General features: G+C 37.1%; 1 protein-coding gene across 7 annotated transcripts in view; it reads right to left on the reverse strand.

Moving 5' to 3' along the window:
- The window catches only part of ENOX2 (ecto-NOX disulfide-thiol exchanger 2), a 384,343-nt gene that overhangs the window by 262,506 nt on the left and 99,833 nt on the right, over positions 1–22,004 (reverse strand). For 4 of the 7 annotated variants that reach the window (XM_054577017.1, XM_054577021.1, XM_054577020.1 and 1 more), the window contains one exon: positions 11,366–11,450. The exons of the other annotated variants lie outside the window; for them this stretch is intronic. The gene's annotated coding sequence lies outside the window, so the exon portion shown is untranslated. The remainder of the gene's footprint in view (positions 1–11,365; positions 11,451–22,004) is intronic. 7 annotated transcript variants of the gene reach the window in all.

Here is a 22,004-nt window from a genome sequence, read left to right on the forward strand (position 1 = left end):
GGAAAAACGACTCAAAAAGAATGAAGAGGCATTTAGGGAAATGCAGGACAACCTGAAATGCAATAATATCCATATAATAGGGATCCCAGAAGGAGAAGAAGAGGAGCAAGGGATAGAGAACCTCCTCGAAAAAGTAATGATGGAAAATTTCCCTAATTTGAGGAGAGAAAGGGTCTCAAGGTTCGAGGAGGCACAGAGGACCCCACTCCAGAGGGACCCAAGGAGGTCCACTCCAACACATATCATCACTAAAATGGCAACTATCAAAGACAAAGAGAGAATCCTTAAGGCAGCAAGGGAGAAGGAGAAAGTAAAATACAAGAGGGCCCTGATACAGCTAGGAGCTGACCTCTCAACAGAAACACTACAAGCAAGAAGGGAATGGCAACAAATATTCCAAGCCATGAAAAGCAAGGGCCTACAGCCAAGGCTGCTCTACCCAGCTAGGCTCTCCATTAAAATAGAAGGGGAAATACGGAGTTTCCCTAACAAGAGAAGGCTAAAATAATACATCTCTACCAAACCAGCACTCCAAGATATGCTAAGGGGACTGGTTTAAGCAGATGAAGGAAAATAATGAGAGAGAGAGGAACACGGGTAGAAAGAGGAAAGATGAGTAAGTTTCTATCAGTAATATCTTCAATGTGAATGGACTAATGTCCCAATCAAAAGACACAGGGTAGCTGAATGGATAAGAAAACATGACCCACACATATGCTGCCTACAAGAGACCCACCTCAGAGCAAGAGACCTACACAGATTGAAAGTAAAGGGATGGAAAAAAAAATATTCCAAGCAAATGGAAATGAGTAAAAGGCCGGGGTTGCCATAATTGTATCAGACAAAGTAGATTTCAAAGCAAAGGCCATAAAGAGAGACCCAGAGGGGCACTTTATCATACTTAAAGGAAGAATCTATCAAGAAGACATCAACATTGTAAACTTATATGCTCCCAATATAGGAGCCCCCAAGTTTATAAGGAAATTGTTGGATGACTTCAAAAAAGATATAGACAGCAACACACTGATAGTAGGGGATTTCAACACCCCGCTGTCAAAAATGGACAGATCTTCCAAACAAAACATGAATAAACATATTGTGGCGCAGAATGACACACTGAATCAAAGAGATTTAACGGACATATATAGAACCTTACATCCCAAAGAAGAAAAATACACATTCTTTTCAAATGCTCATGGCAGTTTTTCAAAGATAGACCACATGATAGGACACAAAGCAAACATCAGCAAATTCAGGAAAATATAAATAATACCAAACTTTTTCTTGGACCACAAAGGCTTGAATCTGGAAACCAACCTCAAAAAGAAACTTCAAAAACTTGCAAACTCATGCAGACTGAACAGTAGACTATTAAACAATGAATGGGTCAATAATGAGATAAGAGAAGGAATCAAAAAGTTTCTGGAAACAAAAGAAAATGAACAGACAACAGTCCAAAACCTATAGGACACAGCAAAGGCAGCTCTGAGAGGGAAGTTCATAGCAAAACAGGCTTACCTAAAAAAGATAGAAACATTTCAAATAAAAGACCTAACACTACAACTTCAAGAACTGGAGAAACAGCAACAAATAAATCGCAGAACAAGTAGAAGGAAGGAAATAGTCAAGATTAGAGCAGAACTGAATGACATAGAGACAAAAAGAACAATTCAAAGGATCAACCAATCCAGAAGCTGGTTCTTTGAAAAGGTAAATAAAATTGACAAGCCTTTAAGCAGACTCATCAAGAAAAAAAGGGAGAGGACCCAAATTAGTAATATCAGAAATGAAAGAGGAGAAATAACAACTGATACCACAGAAATACAAAGGATCATCAGAAACTATTATGAACAATTATATGCCAAGAAATTTGAAAATCTAGATGAAATGGACAAATTTTTAGAAAAGTATAATCTACCAACACTGAAGGAGGAAGAAAGAGAAAGCTTGAACAGACCGATAACAGCTGGGGAAATTGAAACAGGCATCAAGAAACTCCAAGCACACAAAAGCCCAGGGCCGGACGGTTTCACATGAGAATTTTACAATACATTTAAGGAAGAGCTAACCCCTGTCCTTCTCAGACTATTCTAAAAAATCCAAGAGGAGGGAAGACTTCCAGACTCCTTCTATGAAGCCAGCATCACCCTGACCCCAAAACCAGACAAAGACCCTACAAAGAAAGAAAACTACAGGCCAATTTCGCTGATGAACATAGATGCTATAATCCTCAACAAAATATTGGCAAACCATTTCCAGCAATACATTAAAAAGATTATCCACCACAATCAAGAGGGATTCATCCCAGGGATGCAGGGATGGTTCAATATACGCAAATCAGTAAACGTGATACATCACATAAACAAAAGAATAGACAAAAACCACATGATCATCTCGATAGATGCAGAAAAGGCATTCGATAAGATACAGCACCCATTTATGACCAAAACACTCAGCAAAATGGGAATAAATGGGGCGTTCCTCTACGTAATAAAGGCCATATATGAAAAACCTACAGCCAATATCATACTCAACGGGCAAAAACTGAAAGCTTTCCCACTAAGATCAGGAACACGAAAAGGATGTCTGCTTTCACTGCTTCTTTTCAACATTGTATTGGAAGTCCTAGCCTCAACAGTCAGACAAGAGAAAGAGATAAAAGGCATCCAAATAGGAAAGGAGGAAGTAAAGCTATCATTGTTTGCAGATGGCATGATAGTGTACATAGAGAACCCTGTAGACTCTACCAAAAATCTCCTCAACCTAATAAGTGAATTTGGCAAAACAAATTCAAAGGATACAAAGCAGGATACAAAGTCAACATTCAGAAATCAAAGGAATTTTTGCCAAAGTGAATTTGGCAAAACAAATTCAAAGGATACAAAGCAGGATACAAAGTCAACATTCAGAAATCAAAGGAATTTTTGTACACCAGCAATGCAATAGAAGAAGAAGTTAGAGAAAAAATACCATTCGATATAGCAAGAAAAAAAATAAAGTACCTAGGAATAAATTTAACCAAAGACGGAAAAGATCTCTACACAGAAAACTATACAACATTGAAAAAAGAAATTAAGGAAAACACAAAAAAATGGAAGCATATAAAGTGCTCATGGATTGGAAGAATTAATATCATCAAAATCTCCATACTACCCAAAGCAATTTATAGATTCAACGCAATCCCTATTAAGATACCAATGACGTATTTCACAGAAATAGAACAGACATTTCAAAACTTTTTATGGAACCATAAACGACCCTGAATAGCCACAGCAATTTTGAGAAAGAAACACAAAGTAGGAGGGATCACAATACCAGACATCAAACTCTACTACAAAGCCACTATACTCGAAACAATCTGGTACTGGCACAAGAAGAGACCCATAGACCAGTGGAACAGAATAGAAAGCCCAGAAATAAGCCCAGGTCTCTATGGACATCTAATATTCGACCAAGGGGGCAGAAGCATAAAATGGAGCAATAACAGCCTCTTCAACAAATGGTGTTGGGAGAGCTGGACGGCTACATTCCAAAAATTGAAATTGGATCATCAGCTGACACCATACACAAAAATAAACTCAAGATGGATAAAAGACTTAAATATAAGTCGCAACACCATCAAAGTCCTAGAGGAGAACATTGGCAGGAAACTCTCAGATATCCCATGCAGCAATTTTTTCACTGATATGTCTCCTAAAGCAAGGGACATAAAGGAAAGAATAAACAAGTGGGACCTCATCAAAATAAGAAGCTTCTGCACATCAAAAGAAAACATCAGCAAAATGAAAAGGGAGCCAACCATATGGGAAAATATATTCGCTAATGATACATCAGATAGAGGTTTGATCTCCAAGATATATAAAGAACTCACTCGACTCCACTCCAAGAAGACAAACGATCCAATCAAAAAATGGGCAAAGGACCTGGGCAGATGCTTATCCAAGGAGGAAATACAGAGGGCCCAGAGGCATTTGAAAGGATGCTCAGCATCACTAGCCATCAGAGAAATGCAGATCAAAACCACCATGCGGTACCACCTCACACCGGTCAGAATGGCCATCATAAACAGATCCACAAACAACAGGTGCTGGCGAGGCTGTGGAGAAAAGGGAACCCTAGTCCACTGTTGGTGGGAATGCAGACTGGTGCAGCCACTGTGGAAAGCAGTGTGGAATTTCCTCAGAAAGCTGAAAATGGAACTGCCTTTTGATCCAGCGATTCTCCTGCTGGGACTATACCCTAAGAACACCAAAACGCCAATACAAAAGAACCTATGCACCCCAATGTTCATAGCAGCACAATTGACAATAGCCAAGTGTTGGAAGCAACCTAAATGCCCATCAGTAGATGATTGGATCAAAAAGTCATGGTACATATACACAATGGAATACTACGCAGCAGAAAGAAAAAAAGAACTACTAAACTTCGCGACAGCATGGATGGAACTGGAGAGCATTATGCTAAGCGAAATAAGCCAGGGGGCGAAAGACAAATACCATATGATCTCACCTGTAAGCGGAACCTAACCAACAATACAAAGATGCAAGGAAAATAAGACCAGCAACACTGATAGGAAAAGAAATCAACAGAAACAAGAGGGAAGGAGGGAGGGGTGGCAGGGAAAAGGAAGGGAAAGGGAAAGTCAAGGAACATATAGCAAGGACTCATGGTCAAAACCAAAGGGGAAGAGCTGAAGGAGGGAAGGAGGGAGGGGGCAAGGCAAAGTGGTGCGGGGGAGGCAGAGACAAATATATTTGAAAAAATAAATTAAAATTAAATTTAAAAAAAGATTTGTCCCAAATACATTTTTATGCTATTACTTGTCATTTAACTTTTTTTATAAGTATATTACTGTATAGTCTTAAATGTTTAATATAGTCATATTGTCAATATTTTACTTTATAGATTCTGGGTTTGAATATGTTGCTTCAGGGTAAGAAAAATACTATTTTGTATTTTCTTCTAAAGCTCCTTAGATTCTACATACTCATCTTTAACTCACTTGAATATCTGTTGTATAATGTGTGAAGTAGGGCTCTATATTTTTTATTTCAAGCAGTAGTGATCCATGCACCTTGTATGTTGAATAAGCCTTTTTTCCCCACTGATTTGAAATATCAATTTAATCATATATTATATTGTTAGATATATATGTTCATTTCTATAATGCTCATTTTATTTTATTGATCTACTTATTTCTGTGCTGGTGTCATGTTTTAATTGCTGAGACTTTGTAATGGATGTAAATTTTTTAATATATTATAATAGATTTTGAAATTTAAAAAAATAAATTCTATCTGCTTTAAAAAAAAAAGAAATAAAGAACTGACAGTAACCAGAGTGTGGGAGGAGGAACAACAGTTAAGAGAAGGGGAAGGGCCATAAGGAACATGTATAAAAGACCTATGGACAAAGCCAAAGAGGGTAGGATTGACGGGGGGGGGGGGAGCGGGAGAGAGTGGTGGGAGAAAAATGGACAAAACTGTACTTGAGTAATAATTTTCAAGAAGGGGAAAAATATTTTCTTCTTCTACGGATTTGTGGAGCTCTTTTCTTTTTGGTAGATAGGATGCTGCCTGATTCATGAATGGCTGAGTTAAGCCAATATTTTTTAATTGTTCAAATACATTTGCCTCCATTTTCCCACCTCCAGTTTCCCCTGCTCCACCTACCCCCACCTCCGTCCCTCAATCCTTCCCCACTTTGGCTTTGTCCCTGGTTCCTTTATACATGTTCCTTGATTTGACCCTTCCCTTTCCTTTCCCTGTTACCCCCTCCCTCCTTCCCTCTCTCCTCTGTCGGTTTCTTTTGTCTTTCAATGTTGCTGGTTATATTTCCCTTGTCTTTAAATTTATGCAGTTGAATTTTTTTATAACATTACCAATATTATGCCTCTCTTAGCCCACTACAGAGTGCACAATTATGGTGGGTTCCTAATTGTCCCGGTGTGTGATATAAGTATCAGCAGGTTTTTAATTGTTTTTGACTAGCTAAGGCTCGTCAATATTTTCTTCAAAATTCTCTGGCCCAGAAGCGAGTTCCTGTCATGTTCCTAGTGACTGCCAAGAAACGGTGATAAAGCTGACAAAAAAAAAAAAAAAGCAAGTGAAAATATTCATGAGACTTTTAGGTTTATGAACAGACATCCTGCTTTAGTTACTAAAGATAACAGGAAATTACAATTTTTTTCATCTTTGTTGGTAGCTGCACTAGCTATTCCATTAGAGGAGGAGTTGATTTATGTGCAGCTGTTGAAAACACAATGAACCAGTCACCACAATTTTAACAAGAGTTGATACTGGAATACTCACTTCAGATAGCATCTATAACACTGTCATGAAGACAGTTTACAGTATGCTACCTAAAGTAATGATGCTAGTTCCACATTTGCCAAGATTGGGTCACTGCTATAGCACTGGGTTCTATTGGTGTGGCAATGAAAATTCACTCTTTCATGGTCATTTAAACAAGGCCAAGGCATATGGCCAAGAATGCTGTTTTTTATTCTCTTTTTATGCTATAAGTTTTATACCACCGGGACTGAGCTAACACGAAGTTTGTTTTGATTGTCCACAACTAAGTCACTCCTTATATTTGTCCCCATCTTCTCATTCTTTATGTATTAAAATTGTGGGTAGAACAATTTACAAGGACGAGCATGGTTACCATTAAGAAAGGGGTACATTTTTATTACAAGTGAAAAATAAGTCTCCATCCACAAGAAATTTACAAAATGTGTGTAATGTTTGTTTGGGGGGCCTGCAGAATAGATGTAAACAAGTATCCATAATACAATGTAATGAGGATTAACAAAGTGCCCCAAAATGGAGTGACTAATTCTTTGGCAATTTATTCAGTTAGTCATATTTGAGCTGGTTCTTAAAGAATAAGTAAAGCAGATGGGGGAAGGAAAAAGAGAAAGTATTTCAGGCAAAGTGATTGCTGGAACAAAGGCACAGAGAGCAGAGCATGCAAAGTAAATTCAAGGAAGAGTTAGCGTCCTGTGGAACTTGAGCTATAATGCTGAGGATCAGAGCAGCCACGATTATCCTTTTATTTCGCTATTAGACTTGGATACTATCTGCCTTTTTGCATAGTTTCATTAGCATCACCTAGAAGCTTTATAGGAGCATATCACACACACTATAATTCTTTAATGAAACCAGGCTACTTGCAGATAGACAAAGGGGCATAAAAAATTGTGAAGTGAAAAAAATCAAGAAAAAGAAACTGGACAATAGAAGTAAGAGAATGATTTAAGTATGCTCACCTCAAACACATCTGAAACAGTTCTGGGGTGTGGCAGCAGATCTTAGGGATAAAATGGCTGTTTCTGAGCCAGGATTTGGGACCCGGGTATCAGATGCACAGTCACATAAAAGTTTTTTCTAGTAGTAGCTTTGACTGCAAATCAAGGGGTAGTTTTCACATGGGAGCAGCATCTGCAAAATGCAGTCATTTGCCAACAGAGATCAACAGCGATGATAAGGATCGTTTTTAAATGTCAAAGGCAGTGCTTTTTAAGTCAGATACTGCTGATGAATCCATCTGAGCAAGATCCACATGTTTGACCAGTTAACTTTCACATAGTAGACATTGTGTTCTTTATCAAAGTAAAGGCACTTTTTTTTTCTGACTTTTGGAACACAGGAAACCAACCAATAGCTTTGGTGTTACAGAATAGCTTTGGTGTTCCAAGGTTTCCCCTCCAAACACACACCTCACTATCTTCATTCCCTCTTCCTTTCCTGACCCTCTGTAACTTATCTTTTTTCATTATTCTTTTTTATTCTCTTAGCTTAGGTCTTCCAAGAGCATATATGGGAATTGTTTTAGCACTATCAATGCTACATTTGCAGTCCCACGGTTCGAAAGGACTACAGATATGTAACAGAAAGCCTCCAAGAAATACCAGTGGAATTATGAAAAATCTCTACGATCTGAAATTGGGAAAATCATTAGGATAAATTCTTTTTTTATAACTTTTTGAAAAGATTTTATTTATTTTCAGAGAAAGGAAGGGAGGGAGAAAAAGAGGGAGAGAAACATCATTGCGTGGCCACATCCCGCATGCCCCACACTGGAGACCTGACCCCCAACCCAGGCATGTGCCCTACACTGGGAATCGAACCAGCGACCCCTCTGTTTGCAGGATGGCGCTCAGTCCACTGAGCCACACCAGTTAGGCCAGTATACATCCTTTATTTCCACATACCATAGAGCTTTTAGAGCTGGAATGTGCTTTAGAGACCATGTAAAAAAAAAAATGTCCTCACTGTATATATGAAGAAATAAAAGAGAGGTGAAATGACTTGTCCAAGGAATGTAGTTATTGATAAAAAAAAGTAACACTTGGATTTCTTATGAAATTACTGTTTTTTTAAGGCTGAAAAAACATGTACTAAATTATTTAGTTTCTTTTTCATTGTGACAAAAAAACATGCAATATGAAATCTACCCTCTTAACAAATTTGTAAGTGTATGGTGCAGTATTATCAATTACTATATAATATGTATGTTATTGGACAGAAGATCTCTAGAACTTTATCTTGCATAACTATACTTAGTTTCTTTAATGGTCTGCTGAAGTTACAATTTTAGTGATGGAAACTCCTGTGCATTTCTACATAACCTCCCAAGTTTATCTTCTATGAGGTCGTATAAGTATACTCTGGTGTCTTACTTCAAGTTTCTTCATTTTAACTTAATGAGGACTCCAGACTGTATGTGAATGATCCTCTCTTCCACACAGCTTTATAATTAAAGAACAGGGACCTTGATAATTTTTATTCAATATTTTTTTTAAAAACCTGTTCAATAGAGGCAGCATAAGCAAAATTAAAAGGCAAGCTGCAGACTGGGAGACAATATTTACAAAGCATAAGGGAACAGTATGCAGAATAGATGGCCTCCTCCAAATCAATAAGAAAAAAGACTAACAACCAAATAGAATGGGGAAATCATATGAATAGGCAATTCAGAGAAGAGGAAACACACATGGGCAATAAAGACATGGAAGGATATTACACCTCATTAGTAAATGATAAAATGCATATTAAAATGCAGTGAGACAACACTTCATACCCACAAAATTGGCAAAATGCTTTAAGCCTGACGATACAGAATGCGGGAGGACGTGGAGAATCAGGAACCCTTATACACTACTGGCATTTGTTACAGACTGAATGTTTTTGTTCCCCTAAAGTCATATGTTGAATTTTTAACCCCCAAAATGTTCGTGTAAGAAGGTGGAACCTTTGGGAGTTAATGCAGTGATGAAAATGAAGCCTCATGAATGGGATTAATGTCCTTATAAGAGACCCCAGAGAACACTCTAGCCCTATTTGTTGCCATGTGAGGATACATAAGTCAGCTCTCTGAAACCTGGATGAGGTCCCTGTCATGCTGGAACCCTGATCTCAGACTTCCAATCTCCAGAACTGTGAGAAATAAATTTCTGTTGTTGATAAGCCACTCAGTCTATGGTTTGTTATAGCAGAACAAGCTGTAAGACAGTGGTATGACAGTTCTACTTCAAGGTACAAAGAAACAGACATGCACAATGACCTGTATTTGGAGTACTTTTTGAAATAATGAAAAATGAGAAAAAAAACTAAAAAGTCCATCAACAAAGAAATAGAAAAATATGTTGAGAAAGTCATTCATAAAATGAACTACTCTATAGCTATTAACATAAGTATGTATATCAATATACAGAAATCTCAGAAATATTGAGTGAGAAAGCAAATTGCTTCACAATGTATACAGTATAATATAAATTCCACAAATATTAAAACTATGCTAAATTCTGTTTCTAGATGCATACCTGTGTACAGATACATAAATGGGACAGATCCATACCAACTTCCAAATGGTAGTTCCTCTAGGGAGAAAGGGGATATCAGGGCTGAGGTAGAAGATTATTTTTTGTTTTAAGTTGATAAAACTTTGCATTAACAGCAGTCATTCAGTTCAGTAGAAAAAATTAGCAGTCTGGTAGAAATGAAATGCATTTAAGAAGAATGAACAAAATTTCAGCTAGAAGAATTAAATCTAATATTTTTCTGAAATATAATTGATAATAAAAATCTGACTCTGATTTATCTTTGCAATAAATACCATGTGGAAAATAACATTGAGATTAAAATATCTATATTAATTGAGCTCCTTATTGAGCCCTATATGTTCTAGTTTGATTACCATTACTTAAAAATATTGAAATGAGTTGCCCTCTTTCATTTTTCTTTCCTTAAAGAAACTGGTACAATTCAGTAGGGTGTTTTCAAACCCAGGAAGCAAAGTAGGTGTGGCTTCCAAATGAGTTCTGAGGGTCAGCCAGGCATGAGATCTTATCACATTCTTAGCCTCACATGATTCCTTCCCATCAAGGAGTTCAAGGACCTCATATACCTCATAGGAATGGCCATTTTCCCAGAGCTTGATCAGCAGGGATCCGCGGACAGTGCCTTTGTCTAGGAGTGAAAGGTAATAGTGACCTCAGACTGAGAGTAGAGGAATCGGGCATATTATTGTCTTGGGCCCATTCTTACTGGAAGACAATATTCAGCCTCTAACAGAAGATTTCAATGTTAAAATTAGTCTACATGTTTATAATATTTATTGTAACAAATCACAATACATACCCCATTATTCTAGCCTTTCTAGTTTCACCTCATATCTAACGTACTAGCTGATCCTGCTATTTTTTCAGGTCGTTCTCTCTAAGGGGCTACTTATTGCTCCTCTGTGCTCCAGGAAAATAACAAGTAACAAAAACAAAAGTTGCCTGTATGTCAAGAACTGACATAAGAAGGTAAATATGACAGCAGGGTACCATAATCATAATAATTGTTTTGATTAAATGCCAAACCCTGTACTATCAGGTACTTTAAATGTACTGTCTGATTCAATTTTCTGCCACAATCAGATAAATATTACTATTGTTGTATTTTTATAGGAGAGGAATTTGAAATTAGCTGATTAATTATTTACCCAAGGTCTCATAGCATGACAGAATTGGAATTTTAAACCAAGGTTCATCTGGTTCCAAAATCGTTTTCCTAAGCCACACTACTAAGCCTGAAGCAAAATGCTGTCCTCTAAATGTGGTGTCAGTGTACATACATGCCTTGAAGCAGAAGAAATTCCAAGCTTTCAGATGTTTTATCGCCAAATGGATTGATGTAGAACTTGGGGTAATAATAATGGCTAACATTTTTTGAGGCCACAGTATAAGCACTATTCTAAGAGCTTCATATGCATTGACTGATTTAATCCTACAATAACACTACTAAGTAAGGTATGTGGTATTTTATTGTCCATTACAAAGATGAAGAAACTGGCACTGAAAGGTGAAATGACTTACTCAAGGTCACACAGCTGGGAAGTGGTGGAGTTAGAATTCAAATTCAAGCAGTGTGGCTCCAGAGTCTACACACTTAACCACGGCACTGTATTAATAAGAAATTAGTTGCAATTAGGAATTGTCCCCAGAGAAAAAAATAATCATATAATTTTAGAACTGCAAAGAACCTTAAAGATTATTTAGTCTAACCTTCTTATCTTACCAATGATAAAAAGGGAAGCAGAGCAAGGTTAACCAACTTGCCTAAGGTCATACGGTTTCCAAGTAGCTTGAGCCTGCATTACAGTCCAAGTCTTCTAAACCTTTGTCAAACATCTGCCCCATTACATCGTATTATGCTCTCCCAGATATACTTATATGGAAAAATATGAGTACGATGCAATTAAATTGCCTTTTCGTGACCTGAGCTATTGAACAATGATGAAGAAAATTTACATAGCTAAGCTGATGAGCTTCACTTTCATTTGAAGTATTTACGATCATAAGTCTCAACTGAGCACTCATCTTTGCCCAGCTATACTACTTCTGCATTAAACTTGCTTTCCAACTCTTCAAAGTGACTATGTCTTATCGTCACCTCACCCCTCAATCTTCTCACATCTTCCCCACTCCTCTCCTGCTTCCTGCCTTTAGCTGATGATCCTGCCTCATATGTTATGGAGAAAACAAAAGCCATCAGAAAGAGCTCCCTCATCTTCTCACCACCAAATCTAAAAACAGTCCCACATCTTTATCTATAGTCTCTTCCTTCTGTCCTGTTACAATGGAGTGTCCCTGAGTCCCATTCTCTCTTACCTGCTCAAAGACTTGCTCCTGCAGATAATCCTTTCCTTTTGCATCACCATCTTTTTCTTTTTACTGGAAATCAGCCACAATTCCTACGTTCTCAACATCCTGTATTTCCCAACCATCAGTAAATTCTGTCTTTTCATTTTAACTTCAAAATACATCTTGAATCTCTCCATTTCTCTTCATCTTTGCTAACGTCATCTTTATCTAACTCACTATTTTCTCTTACCTAGATTCCTGCAATAAATAAGTTGCCTAATAGGCTGTCATACTTCCATTCTTGCCTACTTTTAACTCATTCTCCACAAAGAATCCAATGTAGTTTTTACAAAAAAAATATAAAACAATTTATATTACTCCCTTGCTTAAAACATTTCTATGGATGCCCACTGCTTTTAGAATAAAATTCAAACTTATTTAAGTCCATAAACAGTGCATGATTTGGCCCCAGTTTTCCTCTCCCAGCTTCTTCTCATGCTACGTTCTTCACTCAACTATGCTGCCTTTCCACTGTTCTTGCAACATACCCAGTCCTATCCTTCCTCACAGATCTGTGTTTGCCCCAGGCTGTATGACAGATGCCTTCTTATTTATCAGATCTGAAATTGGAGAAATCTTCCTTCCATGATATCTAAGTAGGTCCTGCCTAATCTTCTTATCCATAGCTGTCTTAGCACTTACCAACATCATTACAATTTTATGTATGCATGTATTTATTTCTCTCTTTATTCATACATCTGCCTCCAAACTAAATGAGGGTAGGCACCTTGTATATTTTTTTCACTATTGTATTTACAATATCTAACAGAGTATCTGGCACCAAGTAGGCTCTCAGTACATTTTTGCTGGATTATGAAATAAATTAATTCCTGGATCCCACTGAAAACTATCTGAGACAATGGCCACATGGGGATGAGACATAGTCTTTGGAATAAATTTTTAAAAAGGAAGAATCCAAAAGTGGCTTCCAAAGTATTCACCTGGAAGGCTCTTCTTTAGGTTCCCTAAATCACTTATCAATATACTGCTATAAAATAAAGTTGCTCTCAACAGGGGAAAATAATTCTGACTTAAGAAAAGAATCTGGCTGGTTTCATAATCCCAACCCTTTTGCCAAAATGCAATCAGCAAATGCTGATCTCCTGTGGTGATCTTTTTCAGAATGATAATAATAAAAAAGAATATTTGCAAAGTTACTGCAGATGAGGGGCAGGACCTTGATAATGATAACTGTTTCAGGCTCTGTTTTTGTCAAATAAGCTCATTACCTACACTCTATTTACATATACAACACCCTTGATCTGAAAGTGGGAGTTATATTTTACTTGGTTATTTTTACCTCAAGTCACTCATTTCTCTGCTAAGTAGTTTATCGATTCTTTAACATCAATTCAGATAGCTAGAGTTTACAGCACTCCCAACAGAAATCTTATAGTGCTCAAAATGAATGTCTTGCCCAAACAATACCATGTCAGCTGTTGAAGATGTAACTCAGGAAAACAAATGCACCTAAAGGTAGGAACTAAATATACATATCCCCTTAAGCAAACACACTTTAGATATGACCTAAGCACAAAAAAAAATAAAAGAGAAAAATCTATAACATATGAAAGATCAGTAGTATAAGGAATCTAATAAGGAAAATGTTAGAATTAACCAAAACCTACTACCTCCCACTAATGTTCCACAATGGTTATTTTAAACAGGAAGCACAATGTTACTAAATGTTCTTGTTCCATGTTTCCTATACAAGTTTCACATCCTACACATCTACTGTAATATTAAAAATATTGTCCATGATATTTTACTTCCTGGCCTCTACAGCAGGAGGCTTTAAGGCCTGTTTATAAACTTTTTGAGATTCAAATTCCAATTTTCATCCTGTAGAAAGCACTCTATTTACATATACCACATCCTTGTAGCAAAATGTTGGTTTTGTTCAAATACTTTGGGATTAGGAGAAAGTCTTACATTAGATATCTAAATATAAGCCATTAATTGACAAGCCAGAGAAACACAAGAAAGATACAAATGTTTTAACAATGTCATCCCAAGTGTTGGTGCACACAGCACTGTATTTCTTTTCACCCTAGAAGGAAAGCAGGTGCTAAACTTTCTTGAGTCTTAGCATTGAACATTTAAAATAACTGCTTTACATGTTGATTTGAAGTTGCAAGTTTTCTGACAGACACTGAGGGGATTCCAAAGTGCACCAGAATTTGGGCGCATATGAAATTGTAATTATTTTCTATTTCTTTTCTCCAATTTCCTCATAATTGCTCTTCCTGATATAGCCTTATGTTCTTTTTTTTTAAATAGCCAGACATAGTTGCATTTTTACTTTTTATTTTTTTTAAAGATTTTATTTATTTTTAGAGAGGAGAAAGGAGGGAGAAAGAAAGGGGGAGAAATATCAATGTGTGGTCACCTCTCGTGTGCCCCCTACTGGGGACCTAGCCTGCAACCCAGGCCTGTGCCCTGACTGGGAATTGAACCAGTGACCCTTTGGTTCACAGGCTGGCACTCAATCCACTGAGCCACGGGAGCCAGGGTGAGCCTTATGTTCTTTAGGGGACTTGGGTAAGGGGCTCAACACACCAGGTTGTCCTTTAAAACCACATGAACAGGCAGGGTCATTCATTCAATAAACATTATACTGAGTGCCTACTAGGTGCCAGGTACTGTTCTAGAAACTGGCATAACAAGCCCACAGAAGGGTTGTACAGGTTCAAATGAGCTTAATAAAGTAACAAAGAGAGACAGAGTTCTGATTTCTAAGGCTGTTTTTTGTTTATTTGTTTGTTTGTTTTTAATCAGGCAACTGTCATAGGCTGTCAGTAATCAGAGAGTCTCTTCTTCAGGGCAACCTGACTTCAGCTTCCCTCCTTTCTAATTCCACCATAGCACACCTCAAGACCCAGAGAAAGGAGATCTGAATAATGAAGGCACTTACACGCCGAGTAATTGAGACAAATGGAACACTAACTAAAAACAGCTCTCTAAACCATCCCTGTCCTAAGCCCTGGTCTCTGTTGTCTCTTGCTTTCCATCTTGGGTTCAATGTCCTTCTTGATATTTTTCTCCGGCAGTTCAAGTACACAATTATCTTTACTCTCAAGTCAGAGGAAACCTTAAGTAATTTTCTACATAGATCATTCATTCATTCAACAAATATTTAGTGAGCATTTACATTAAGCCAGGGATGGCTGTTGGTGCTGGAGATATATCAAAGAACAAAAAGATAACAAGTTCTGCTGTCACGGAGTTTACATTTTAAATAGGTGTTGTTGAGATAAATTACAGTCAATTTTGCAATAAACACATAGCATTATCCTGGTTTGGGTTTTTAAACAGTCCCATCTTGTTCCTCCTTTCTCTAGCTTCTACTCTAGAGACCAACCTTTGGGCCTATATCTTCTTGCTACTTTTGATATTTCTATGCTCCACTTCCACTCCTAGGTGCTCTCTTTCAGTTGCCTCCACTCCCCTCTTAGGTCCTCAGGCATACCCACCTTTAGTTGTGATTATCCCTAATGAATGGAGTTATCCTTACAATTATACCCCAATCTTTCTTAGATACTGGTGATTTCACCAGGCCTCTGAGCTCTGGATTCTGGTCTTGGAAATCTCTGATTAACCTTTCCGTAGCCTCTTACTGAACCTCCAACTCCATTTACAAATCATTGTTTTCCTTAACTCCCACCTAATCTTTTTCTTTTATTTACTTTGTACCTATCTTTTCCTGACAAACATTTCTCAACCAAGTTGGAAAAGGAAGATAGTTGGAAATATGAACGATCAGGGTTCCATTTAAATAAATCCTATTTGTTAAAAATATTCCGATTGTCAAAGATAATTTGAAAAAGAAAGCCTCTGTGGGCAGGTATTATGTCTTCATAAGACTCTAATCTTATGCATACACCGTTGCTTCCTGTGGAATCTCTCCAAGCTGTTCTTTAAAATAATTGTGTTTTATGTTTCTGGGTTCTTGTGGAGTTTTAACATTTTGAAGTCACTGGGGCAAACAGGAGAATCATAAAATGTATTACTCAGTAGTCAAAAAAATGTTATAAGAAATTTTTCCATCTTTTCCACCCTCCAATTTTTTCCCCATCCCATCTGAAATACAAAACAAGTTGAAGACATTTCAATCCAAATGCTAATTTTATGAAAAAGATAAGCACCTAGGAACAGAGGCTTATCATGAAAGTATCTCCTCCACCACAGAACAACACTAATGTAATTCAATAAAGTTTATAAAATCATCCCTGCCAATCAAAACCTAGAAAAGACTATTTCCTGTTTGTGGAAATAGATGTTATACTGAACAGAACCAAATCAGGATGCAATTAACTTAGAAACAATCCTGATATGCTAGACTCAAGTTAACTAGAAGGATGTTGCTACCTTTTTACACATTTGCATACCAGTTAAATAAAATTAAAATTTCCAAGAGAATTCTTAAGCTAGCAAGTTGGGGAGGGGCACTAAATGAGTCATAAAGAAAAAAGCCACAGAGTAAATTAGCTATCATTTAAGAAGAGTTTACTATGTGCAAGGTGATTTGAAAGTACTTTGTATGCATTTTCTTATTTAATTCTCACCATAATTTTAACAGATCAGTGTTATTATTATCTCAGTTTTATAAATGAGGCAACTGAACCTCAGAGATTGTTATATGTGTAAGCTCACACAAATAATAAGGGGTAAAATGCAGGCCCAGGTCTGCTCTTCCTTGCTAGGCTATGTTGCAGCTTATAAAAGAGATGACAGATGTTTCTATATAATATGTACTGATATACAGTCATATGTATAATGATGGGGGTACATCCTTAGAAATGCAGCATTAGGTGATTTCATCATTTTGCAAACATCAGAGTGCACTTACACAAATCTAGATGGTATAACCTAGTTACACACGTAAGCTATACGGCATAGCTTATTGCTCCTAGGCTACAAGTCTCTACAGCATGTTATTATACTGAATACTGTAAGCAACTGTAACACAATTGCAAGTATTTATGTATCTAAACATATATAAGGTACAGTAAAATTAAAGTTAAAGATAAAAATAGTATACCTAGTTAGGGCACATATCATGAATGGAACTTGCAGGACTGGAAGTTGCTCTAGGTGAGTTAATGAATGAGTGTTGAATGAATGTGAAGGCCTAGGACATTACTGTACACTCCTGTAGACTTTATAAATACTGTACACTTAGGCTACACTAAATTTATAAAAGTGTACTTCTTTGATAATAAATTAACCTTAGCTTACTATAACATTTTTACCTTATAAGCACTTTATTAACTTTAAATTTTTTAAAAATATTCATTGTTGTTCAGTTACAGTTGTCCTGCCTTTTTCCCCCTTCCTCATCCCAACCCTGTCCCCCCTCCCCTTCCAGTTAATCTCCTCCATTGTCTGTGTCCATGAGTCCTCTATTCATGTTCCTTTGCTTGCCCCTTCCCCTTCTTTACCCCATTATCCCCCTCCCCTCAACTGGTTACTGTCAGTTTATTCTTTATTTAAATGTCTCTGCTTACATCTTGCTCATTTGTTTGTTCTGTTGATTAGGTTCCACTTATAGGTGAGATCATATAGTATTTGTCTTTCACCGCCTGGCTTATTTCACTTAGCATAATGTTCTCCAGTTCCATCCATGCTGTCACAAAGGGGAGTAGCTCTCTCATCCTTTCTGCTGCATAGTATTCCATTGTGTAAATGTACCACAGTTTTTTTGATTCACTCATTTACTGATGGGCACTTAGGGTGCTTCCAGCACTTGGCTATTGTAAATTGTGCCACTGTGAACATTGGGGTACATAGGTTCTTTGGAATTGGTCTCTCAGGATTCTTAGGGTATAATCACAGCAGTGGGATCGCTGGATCAAAAGGCAGCTCCATTTTTAGCTTTTCGAGGAAATTCCAAACTGTTTTCCACAGTGGCTGCACCAGTCTGTGTTCCCACCAGCAGTATACTAAGGTTCCCTTTTCTCCACAACCTCGCCAGTACTTGTTTGTTGGTTTATTAATGATGGCCATTCTGACTGGTGTGAAGGGGTATCACATTGTGGTTTTAATTTGCATCTCTCTAATGGCTAGTGATGTTGAGAACTTTTTCATGTGTTTATGGGCCCTCTGTATGTCCTCCTTGGAGAAGTGTCTTGTTCAGGTCCTTTGACCATTTTTCCATTGGATTGTTTGTCTTCCTGGTGTGGAATCCCATGGGTTCTTTCTATATTTTGGAGATCAAACCCTTGTCCAAGGTATCATTAGCAAATATGTTTCCCCACACAGTTGGTTCCCTTTCTATTTTGTTGATGTGTAATTTTTTGACTCTTTTTTGTAATAACATTAGATTGAAACAAAAATACATTGTACAGCTGTACAAAAATATTGTCTTTCTTTATATCCTTATTCTTATACGATTTTTCTTATTTTTAACTTTTTAAAACTTTTTTTTAACTTTTTGGTTAAAAAGTAAGATGCAAACACATACTTTAGCCTAGGCCTGCACAGGGTCAGGAACATCAGTATCACTGTCTTTCACATCTACATCTTTTCCCACTGGAAGTTTTCAGGGCAATAACAAGCATGGAGCTGTCATCTATGATAACAATGCCTTCTTCTGGAATGCCCTCCCCAAGGACTGCTTGAGGCCTTTCTTGAGGAAGTGTCACTTTTTTCAGAAATATTTTCATGGTGGTTTGCTCCCTTTGTTTCTTTTTTTCATCATAGATTTGCTCGTAAGCAGATAATGTACCATGAATATTCATCTCTATTAATAAAAACATTTTGATGTTGGGGTCCATGTTTTTAAACTTTTTTAAAAATTTATTTTTATTATATTTTTCCATTACCATTTATCCCCCTTATACCCTCTTCTATCTGGAGTTTGTTTAGGTATGTAAAACTTTCTCCTAAACCCATTACTGTGAATTTTGTTGGGGGTTTCCTTTCCATTTGTCTTTCCTTCAATTATGCATTCCCATTCCAGTTCCAACAACTCTTCATTAGTCAAGGAGTATGACACAATGTCAACCTTATACATACCGAGGTTAAACTTGTTTTCCATTTAACCACAGCTCTGTTGATTTTTTGCAACCTTTACACTATGACATTACAGTAACTATGATGTCAATAGTCAATAGGAATTTTTTCAGCTCCATTATAAACTTATGGGATGGACCACTGTCACATATTCAGTCCATCATTGAATAAAACGTCATTATTCAGTAAATTAGCTAGGCATGAAACAGCATGACATAGTAGAAAAAGCACTTGATTAGGAGCCCTGAGACCTAGGTTCTGTTCTAGGCTTTAACACTAATTAGTTTTATGGCTTCAGATGAGTCATTTAATATTCCTAGGTCTCAGTTTTCCCCATCTTTAAAACAAGGATATCAAGCTAAAGATTCTATAACATCCCATTTAACTCTGCCATTATATTACTCTACTAAAATAAGTTGTTTCAGTATATTACCATGAATGTTTTTGCCTTTGGGGATAACACACACTGAAAGAAACTTGAGAAATAAATTCTGCTAAAACGTGTACCCTTGACACAAGCATATATGCTAGAAAGAGGGAGATGATTTCAAAAGACCTTTTTGTGACAGCAAATGGAGCACAGCCTTCAAACTCTCCTTCACCATTAGACAAAGAGAGGCTTCAGTTAATCTTCACTAAAAATGACAGTCTGCAAGTATTTTGGACCTCCAAGTTTAGGCTAAGTTGGAAAGAACTAAATGGAAAACCATTTTACAGGGTCACTGCTAAGCCCAGAATCATGGGATTTCTAAAGAAAATGTATATGGGTGACTAAATCAATGTTTCAGGTAGGTCAATAAAAAATGGGTTTTTTTGTTTTTTGGTTTTTTTGCTTAATCCCTTCATCTTTTTCACCTAGCCCCCCAATGCCCCTCCCCTCTGACAGCTGTCAGTCTGTTCTCTGTATCTATGAGTTCTGTTTTGTTTATTAGTTTATTTTCTCCATCAGATTCCAAATATAAGTAAAATCATATGGTGCTTGTTTTTCTCTGACTGGCTCATAGACAGAGACAACAGTATGGTGATTACCAGAGGAAAGGGGGGTCGGGGGTTAGAAGAGGGTAAAGGGGGTTTAAACGGTAATGGAAGGAGACTTGACTTGGGGTGGTGAACACACAATACAATATACAGGTGATGTATTATGGAATTGTACACCTGAAACCTATATAATTTTATTAACTAATATCACCCCCAAAATTCAATAATAAAATTGTTCTTATAAATAAGCCTGTACATTGTTTCTGAAATATCATTGGTGCTTTAAGTAAAGTTGAATTGAGAGAATGGCTAGCTGTGAAACAACTACACCACAGTTAGGCACTTTCCTTCTCTAGGGGATTAAGCATCTGGGAATTTTATAAAATCTTCACACAACTTAGGTAAGACACATGGATTGTGAAATCATGTAGGTGAACTCTAATTTTTTATTCTTAGTACAATCCACAATGCCAAATTGATCAGTGAGTCTCCAGAAAAAAAGGGACACATTCAAACACTCCAATGGCCTACTACAGGGATTCCAACTTCTTTGGGGAGCAACTGGTTGAAAAGTCTTAAGCTTTCATGTTTGTATTTCTTCAGAGCAGTTCTTGACCAACTTCTCTCTGCACCACTGCCTTCCCAGGTGACTTACCTGCTGTCATCTTTGCCATAGGAAGTAGTGATAAGCTATACTACTAGCTGCCTTTCCAATTCTCTCAAGAGCCACTGAGCAAAGGAGGTAATGATAGTGTCCTTTCACTTCTATCACTGACAGTGGAAGAATTCCTCAATAGCTCATTTTTCTCTTGAACTAATTTATTTTGTTTTAGAACGGTAGCCAAAGAAAGGTAAAGAAAGGCTGAGGAAGAAAGAGAAAGGGTTAGCTATTTAGCTATATCCGTGGGTTACTTTCCTTATGGCATAGTGCATTTATATTTTTAAATTAAATGAAACCCTTTGTGCTCTGGGTGAAAATGCTATATGAACCACAGATGGCTTTTATAATAGGCCAATATTTAAAATACAGTGGTGTCTGAATGAAAAGATAAATGACATTATCACAAGATTGAAAAGGGAAGAACCATATGGCAGGTTAGTGCAAGGAATTATTATGACAAAGTGAAGGAGCTGGAATTTCAATATGGGTACTAAATTCATTTGGAATATAAACTATTGCAATTAGAAACGAGAATCCTAGAGGCTAATCAATTTTTATTAATAGATTTCTTTTGACCTTGTCCAGCGATTTCTAAATTTGTTCTTGCAACAGACTCTAGGAATAGCTTCTCTCCATTTAATAGACACGGGCGTTAACTCATACTTCTGTGCTAAGAGCTCATATACTATACATACTAACAGAAGTGAAGCTAGTCCATCTATGAGATTTGAGTACCCAACTAAGTCCCCAGAGGCCTCAAAAGAGCACAGGGGCTCGTTAACTAGTAGATGTGCCAACTTAGATTCATATAATTTTAGAATTGAAATGGGCCTCTGAGTTTATCTTCCAGTGAATGAATCTCATGCACAGCACTGACAGTGGCACTAGACATTGCTTAAATACTTAAGTAGGTCAATGTTTCACCAGAAAACCATTCCACTGACAGACAATTTGAATAGAAAGGTTTTCCTCTTGTGCTAGTCTAAAATCTGCCTTCCTATGGCTATCTGGGTTCACATGCAGGCTCCCTCACTTACATGATGTTGGATTCATTACTTAACTTGTGCTTCAGTTTCCTTATATGTAAAATGGAAATAATAGTACTTTTATCATAGCATTATTGAAGAGATTACACATGTTAATATAAAGCAAGTGCTT

This window comes from Pteronotus mesoamericanus, unplaced genomic scaffold (assembly GCF_021234165.1).
Source record: "Pteronotus mesoamericanus isolate MK-2021 breed Mesoamerican mustached bat unplaced genomic scaffold, CSHL_Meso_final contig_40, whole genome shotgun sequence".
Lineage (NCBI taxonomy): Eukaryota > Metazoa > Chordata > Mammalia > Chiroptera > Mormoopidae > Pteronotus > Pteronotus mesoamericanus.